At 39.0% G+C, this 8439-nt stretch overlaps 2 non-coding genes across 2 annotated transcripts; both read right to left on the bottom strand.

Annotated features, from left to right (window-relative positions):
• Window positions 1-6583: 6583 nt before the first annotated feature.
• Trnak-cuu (transfer RNA lysine (anticodon CUU)) lies at window positions 6584-6656 on the bottom strand. The gene has a single exon. It is a non-coding gene; the product is annotated as a tRNA-Lys (tRNA).
• A 1202-nt stretch (window positions 6657-7858) lies between these two features.
• Trnak-cuu (transfer RNA lysine (anticodon CUU)) lies at window positions 7859-7931 on the bottom strand. The gene has a single exon. It is a non-coding gene; the product is annotated as a tRNA-Lys (tRNA).
• Window positions 7932-8439: the final 508 nt, after the last annotated feature.

Below are 8439 nucleotides of genomic sequence, written 5' to 3'. Positions count from 1 at the left end.
AAAAGGGGGTCGCCGAGAACAAAAGGTTGAGAACCTCTGTCATCTAGCTTATCACGAGAGGTTTGCATTTTCCCCCTAATCCTATCGGTAGTATTTACATAAACTTTTAAAGCACGTGCTAAAAAAAAAATCCCATAAAACAATTTTTTTTTTGAAAACCTACATTAAATAAGCATTTATAATTATTTTTATTTTACCAACTATTTTATATATCATGCAATTGTAATCTAGTTAATTCTTCTTTAAATATTATAACATTATACTTAAGTGATTCTTGGCTTTGAATTGTCTACCCATGACTTTATTCTTTAGGATTATTTTGATTTTTGGTAGTTTTTGTTTATACTGCAGTGATTCCCAAAGTGGTCAATATAGACCCTCAGGGGTCAACGAAGACTTCCAATAGGCCTACGAGACAAAAAAGTTTGGGAACCACTGGTTTATAGTCTCTTCTCAGGCTCTGTTTAGCTTGCTCTTGTGTACTTGTTCCTTTGTTTCCCAGTACGGTTAGGATGAGGCTGTCGCTAAGATCTAGATATTGTCATAGTGTTCTTATTACCCGTGCACGGGCTTGCCGTGTTCTGTGAAGTGTACACAGACACACTTGATGTTGACCTGTGACATGCTCTCCGATCACGTGATCAAAGAGGACGTAACCGCGAGGGAGAAATAAGTCTGCAAAAAGTGTTGAATTCCCTCTAAAGGACAGTTCTTAGAGGAGTTTCCCGTAGATGACTAAAGTTCCATTTGATTTGCAAACTCTTTTTGACACGGGTACATACACACTCTCACACACTCGCATAACCACTTAGACTAGATGACATACACACTCTCACACACTCGCATAACCACTAAAACTAGATGACATAATAACAATAGGAATGTCAGAGTATCCTTTAAGATTAATTACAATATTTAGATTTTTTTTCTGAGGTCTGTCAGTTTAGTCAAATTCTTATTTGTCATTCTTGTTTTCACTCTCTCCATCTTTCTCCCTCTCTTTCTCTCTCTATTTCTCTCTTTCTCTCTCTCTTTCTCTCTCTCTCTCTTTCTCCCTCTCTTTCTTCCTCTCTATTTCTCTCTTTCTCTCTTATTCTTTTTCTCCATCTTTTTTTCCTGTCTCTCTTCTTCTACCCCCCCCCTCTCGTTCTGTATCACTCTCTCTCTATTCTCTTTTTGTCTCTCTTTCCTTCAAGTTCTTTTTTTTTCTTTCTTGCTGTCTCCCCCCCCCCCTGCTCCGCCTCGTGTCATGTCAACTCTCCATATACTCTGTTCCCTTATCCTCCTCACGAGTAGAGATAAAGATCCGCCTCTGACCACCCTATAGCGTATCTAAGCAAATACTTAACGCACTGGACTCGTCAGGCTATCTGGTCCGGTCATAGAGCGATAATCCCGACAGCAAGCCCCGCTATCTGGTCAGGTCATATTGCGATAATCCAGACAACTTGTCTGACTAATCCGCGGAGATTAACTTCCAATCCTAACGTTTGCTAATCGTCCGATGGTGTGTGTGTGTGTGTGTGCGCGCTTGTGCGTGTGTGTATGTGTGTGTGTGTGTGTGCGCGTGTGTGTGTGTGTGTCTTTACCCTGTTTCTCCCACACGCCACTCTTCTATTGTTTTCGCGTTATATAATTCTCGGAGTACATGAAACATGCAACGTTTCAATATATATCAAGTCTATTAGCTGGTGGTTTATGTATGAGGTGGAAACGGAGGGGTGGGGGGGGGGGCTTGTGGCGAGGCAAGGCGAAGGGCGCCTTACCACGTTAAAAAGTACAGACTGTGTATGTGAACAGTGCCGGTCCTAACAATTGCGGGGGCCCTATGCGAAAGGCATTGCGCGGGGGGCCCAAATAAATTGTGGTTTGATTTCAGCAGTTCAAATCTCGGCTGCAAGGGTTGAATTGAAGTGTCCACATTTCTCTTGAAGCTATTTATCTTGTAGCAATTTTCAGCAGTGAGTTTTCCGCTTTTTTCTTTGACGTTTGGCTGGAAAGATTGCAACAACTTCCATGTTTTTAGCTAATGCCTTTGCTGTCCACAGAATATAAACAAAATCAACTCTCGATTTCCTTAGCCATGTCATCAAGTTGTAGGAATGTTTTGATCATGTGCTGCTACCACCCGATTTTAATTATGACATGCATATTGAGTAGACTATTCTCTGGAGATTTCCAAGAGCTCCTTATAAGTTATAATGGTTTAATTTAATAATTTGCACCTAGAATTAGCACTGGGCCTATCAAAATTGCAGGGCACACTGCGGTGGCATAGGTTGCAGTGCCCTAAGGCCGGCCCTGTGTCGTGGGTCTGTTTTTGACGTCAGCATAATGCATTCATAAGCTGCACTCCCTTGATGTGCGCTTCTTGGTGCTTACATGCGCAGCGCAGTGCGAAGGATGAGAATGACGCAATGTAAGAATGGCGTCACATAGCGGTAAAGGAGATCTCCATGCTGGTGTTAATTTTATATAAGTAAACTAAAAAACAACTAAAAAACAACTAACCACCTGTTTGTTGAATATTTCATATAGCCTAAAAGTACAAGGCAGGTTTTAATACATAGCAGACATTACAGCCCAAACATGAGTCTCAATCTTTCAGAGGAAGGGGGGGGGGTGCTATCCAGAATCCTATAAAAACAAGATAATGACGTCATAATTAGCCTCTAAACCAAAGAGTCGGTGATTTAAAAAGTAGGAACAAGTTCCTACAGACATTTAACTCTGAATTCTGGATTTTCTTGTATAAGGAAATAAATACGACCATACTCAACGAACTCTGTTGATTATAGCTGCAGTATCTATCTCTACCTCCACGGACCGCCCCTTAACCGGACAGCAATCGTCAGCTCTCTAGTGTCTCTCTGCCCACCACCCCCACCTCCAACCTTTTTTTTTTTTTCGTTGAAGTCTCGCGTCGTGAATGTAGAACTTATCTCAACCTGGTCGGAGGTGACCAGACCCCTTGTTTACCTCCCCCCCTTGTTGATATCTCAGGTCTGCTGTGTCCATTGCGTCCGTGTGACAAGTCAACTAGCAGCTGATCAGTAGATGGACACAGTTGGTGACGAGATAAAAAAGATAACCACGCACACAGGCACGCATCACACACTCACACACACATGCAAACACATAGATTCGAAAACACATTGACCAGCGAACAGACATAGTCGTAAGATTTGGATCAATATTCACAAAGTCTAAGACCAATCTAGCTAGTTCTATCATAACTTCCATCATTTTTTTCCATCATTTTTTTCCATCACGATTTCCCATCATTATTTTCCATCATTATTTCCCATCACTATTTCCCATCATTATTTCCCATCATTATTTTCCATCATTTTTTTCCATCATTACTTCTATCATTATTTTCCATCATTATTTCTCATCATTATTTCCCATCATTATTTTCCATCATTATTTTCCATCATTATTTTCCATCATTATTTCCCATCATTATTTTTCCATCATTATTTTCCATCATTATTTTCCATCATTATTTCCCATCATTATTTTCAATCATTATTTTCCATCATTATTTTTCCATCATTATTTCCCATCATTATTTCCCATCATTATTTCCCATCATTATTTCCCATCATTATTTTCCATTTTCCATCATTATTTCCCATCATTATTTTCCATCATTATTTCCCATCATTATTTCCCATCATTATTTTCCATCATTATTTTCCATCATTATTTTCCATCATTATTTTCCATCATTATTTCTCATCATTATTTCCCATCATTATTTTCCATCATTATTTTCCATCATTATTTCCCATCATTATTTTTCCATCATTATTTCCCATCATTATTTTCCATCATTATTTTCCATCATTATTTTTCCATCATTATTTCCCATCATTATTTCCCATCATTATTTCCCATCATTATTTCCCATCATTATTTCCCATCATTATTTTCCATCATTATTTTCCATCATTATTTCCCATCATTATTTCCCATCATTATTTCCCATCATTATTTCCCATCATTATTTTCTATCATTATTTCCCATCATTATTTTCCATCATTATTTTCCATCATTATTTTTCCATCATTATTTTCCATCATTATTTCCATCATTATTTCCCATCATTATTTTCCATCATTACTTCTATCATTATTTCCTTTATGGCTTCAATCAATGTTCGCACCATTATTTCCATCGTTGATTCCATCATTTCCCCCATCATGACTCAAGGATGTTCCGGAGTCAGACCAAGTCTCTTGCACATCTTCTTCCGGCGCCAGAATTGGAACTTTCTCCAAAATCCAAATTCTTATTAGGTGCTCAAGAAGAATATATTTAATGCTGTAAATCTGCTGTTTTGCCCAATAAACATTTTAAAATTATTTGATAACTACCACCTTTTTTTTTACTAACTACTTGTGGACTGGTCATACAGAGATGAATCATGTGTGTGTTTGACCAGGGCCGGCCTTAAATAATTGGAGGCCATAGGCAAAGTGACTTTGGTGTCCTCAAATGAAAAAAATAAATAAAATAAACAGCCAGTGTAAAAAACGCAATTTATGTAAAACCTAGTTTATTAAAAAAATAATATTGGTTACTGTTTAGTGGCCGTGTCAGTTCCCCCCAACCCTGCTAAAAAAAAAAACAGATCGGAGCCCCGAGGAGGCTGCCTAGTTTGCCTATGCCTAAAATTCGGCCATTGTATGATGAGTGAAATGTATTGAAGCAGAAACAGAAAACAGAAATGTGTTGAACTGTGTGCCTGATTTTTCGGAGGAGGATTTAGCGGACCAGAAGATAAATATACTTTTTCAGCGAGTGGATTTTCTTATGTGAATTTTGTGGCTTATTTTTTTCCGTTCACTATTTCACTGGATTATAGTTTCATTTATATTCGATTCACTAGTGGATCGCATGTCCAACGAGAGACGTGGGACTGGATAATGGGTGAGTTCTATTGAAAACTCACATACACACATATATATATCTTATCTTATACATTTCTCTTATAAATAATAGACGTCCATTCAAAACAGAATATAATTTTATTGTTCCAATTCTTTTCTGCGTCTGGTAGGGAGTACAAGTTTTGAGAAGCTTGGAATTGATCAGCTTGTTTCCCAGCTGTGACGCTGTCACAATTAATGTGACACATTGTGACAATTTAATGAGTCGGAGCTTAACGACCGTGCCGTTTTGTGTGTGGATATATGTGTGTGGATATATGTGTGTGGATACATGTGTGTGGTTATGTGTGTGTGCATATATGTGCGTGGATATATGTGTGTGGTTATGTTTGCGCGGATATATGTGTGTATGGATATGCCTGCATGGATATGCCTGTATGGATATGTGTGTATGGATATCTGAGTGTAGATTTGTGTGTATGGATATGTTGCGTGGATACATGTGTTAATGGATATGTGTATGGATATGTGTGTATTGATAAATGGATATGGATATGTTAATGTGAGTGCATATATGGTGTATGGATATTTGTATGGATATGTAATGTGTCTGAGTGTGTGTATGTGTGAACAAGGGGAAAAAAGGTATGTGTGTGTGTGTGTGTGTGGGGGGGGTAATTGTAAATAAAATGTAACATTCAAAACAAACTGTATCTGAATATACATATTTGTCTGCAGACGGGGTTGGAAGGGGGGGGGGGATTTATCACTGAGTCCCGTATCCAGGAGAAATCCGCCGTGTGGGTGAGTGTCGGCTCTAAACCGTTGTCTGCTTTCACGTGAGTAATTCGTCGTCAGACACACGGGTGAGCCCAGATGAAGTGGTAGATGGTTGGCGCTAATTACTGGCTCGGCAGACACGGGGGGGGGGGGGGGGGAAACTGGTCTGAGTGGGTGTGTGTGTTGTGGGTGGTGGTGGCTGTGACTAATTAGGTCACGTGCTATGACAGATCGATATTTGAGTGTTTTCTAAACCTTGTACTTCTGAGTGACAACAACAAAATTTAGCGACAGACGTTGTCTAGTGACCAGAACATCCATGACCGACTACGTCAGCAAACAAAATATGGGGCTAGCTGATTCTGTCGTCTGCAGCAGTGGATCTCAACTGTTCCCGTCGCGAGTACCCCGCTGTATTAACTCGATACCATAAGTTTGATCAGAACATGGAATTTCGTTAATAAAAAATAAAATTCATTTTTACTTAAAAAGATCTACAGACTACAGGCCTTACATTTTGACGAATTAATATGGAGAAAAGGGGCTGTTCTGGTTGAGTGGTAAAGCGCTTCGCTTCCGAACCAAAACCAAGGGTGTCTTGGGTTCGAATCTCAGTAAAGACCATGATTATGAATTCCGGGATTTTGTAGACGCCCCTGACTCCATCCAACTCTAATGGTTATCTGGTGGGACTGGATAATCGGTGAGTCCTATTGAATGGATACATGGCGGATACATGTCAAACATTTTACATACCTTCCTCTTTTAGATGTTCTCTCTTTCTCTCACCATCAAAACTACAAACACACACACGCACAAAACAAACACCTTATATTGCCCCTTCGTTATTGAGACAACGCTTGAAAAAAAAAATACAATACTTATAGATGAAAAATAAAAATTTCGCCCAACGTGGGGCTCGAACCCACGACCCTGAGATTAAGAGTCTCATGCTCTACCGACTGAGCTAGCCGGGCGGTGAAATTCGATAAAACAAAATAGCTAATGCATCACGGTAAACGTTTATTACAGTGGCCTCGTGATAGTCCAAGTGTTACAGGACAGGGAGGGGGTCGGGGGAGTGTCGAAGTACCATAAACGTCGGATTATCAAAAGTTGGCTGTACTTCAAGGAGTTGAACCGAATTTGTTCGGACAACTCTGTCATGTCATACTATATAGACTTTCTATTGCTTAAAATAAACAAGAGACAAAGAGACCACAAAATTTGATCTAAACAAGGTTACAAAGACAGACAAACTCAAAATCGGGCCCCCGAAGTGGTCCTCCAAGGCAGGTAAAAAAGGCAGGTTTCAATATTATCATAATGAAATTCTATCAAAGACAAAAGATCTTGTGTGGTGCCCCAGGGGTCCAGCAGACCAAGGGATAGCAGACAAAGTGATTGTGAAGTTAAATGCAGGGCCGGTCCTACATATTGCGGGCCTATGCGAAACGGATTGCGGGGTTGTGATAAGGATGATAAGTGCAAATTAAAATTTTGTATTAGAAAATAAATTCGTCTTTGAATTTAATTCATACTTTACTAAGTACAAAATCACTGTCAAGTCAGCTTTACGAGCCATTTACAGTAGATAGTAGTTTTTTTCAATAAAAAAGTGATAAACATTCAGATCTTCCTTTTAGATTTACTATCGACCAGCAAAATATCGCTTTTGTCTTTTTTTTTTTTTAAAGGTCGATATATATTTAAATGTGTTATCCAGTGACTAATAAAGTAAATTAACTTTTTGAACTTCTTGTTTTGGTTAAAATTCGCCTTATTATTACATATTTATTAAATGAAAGCTGACAATGCCGTTTTTTTTTTTAAATTGCTATGGCGTTGTCCATATTGAATGACACCCAGAAATAACAATTTTGTCTGTTTTTAAGGAGATTTGCATCAGTTTTCAGAAGATTTTAATAATTTCAGGAGATTTTCATGACTTTTTTGTATATTTTACAATTTCAGGAGAATTCCAGAAACCCTTTAATAATAAGTTAAAATGGTTTATTTTAATAATTTACACCTAGAATTTGCGCGGTCACAGTTGCAGTGCCCTAAGACGGTCCCTGGTTAAATGTGAACCTGGCCCAAAACTGATGACTTATAATGAATATCTAAATCGATGTAATCGATGTAACACATAGGTCAATCTCTTATTTAAAAAAAAATACGCCCAACGTGGGGCTCGAACCCACGACCCTGAGATTAAGAGTCTCATGCTCTACCGACTGAGCTAGCCGGGCAGATACCGATACATGAGCTTAGAATAATCAAGACATGTTGGTACATGTTTACTCTTAGTCCAAAAATACTGTTACTAATTTTCATAATTTCGTTCAGAGATGTAGCGGGGTAGAGGCGGGCTGGTTTCGAACTTAGAACCGTGGTGACCACAGTCCAAACTGCATACTAGACAACCAGGGAAGCCATAAATAAACCCAATATACATAATAACGTTGTTATGTTTTACATGTATTCGGATGTTCCGAGTTGAAGATAATCTACTTCCTAGTCCAAACCTCCCGCAGGACGACAAGGGATGGCAGCGGGCAGGGTATGAACCCGGGACCATAACCAGTGACTTGGCAGAACTTAAGTCATTCGTTAATATGCATGACTAAATGCAATACGCGTAGGACCTACTCATCTTCTTTATTTGAAGTAACGTCTTTATTATATAAGATAAGAAGATAAGATAAAGACGACCGAACGACAGCCCAGAGCGCATACGACAAGGACCAGGCGGCCACT

This window comes from Biomphalaria glabrata, chromosome 3, assembly GCF_947242115.1.
Source record: "Biomphalaria glabrata chromosome 3, xgBioGlab47.1, whole genome shotgun sequence".
Taxonomy (NCBI): Eukaryota; Metazoa; Mollusca; class Gastropoda; family Planorbidae; genus Biomphalaria; species Biomphalaria glabrata.
The sequence above is the reverse complement of the archived record's forward strand: the minus strand, read 5'-3'. Positions and strand labels throughout refer to the sequence as shown.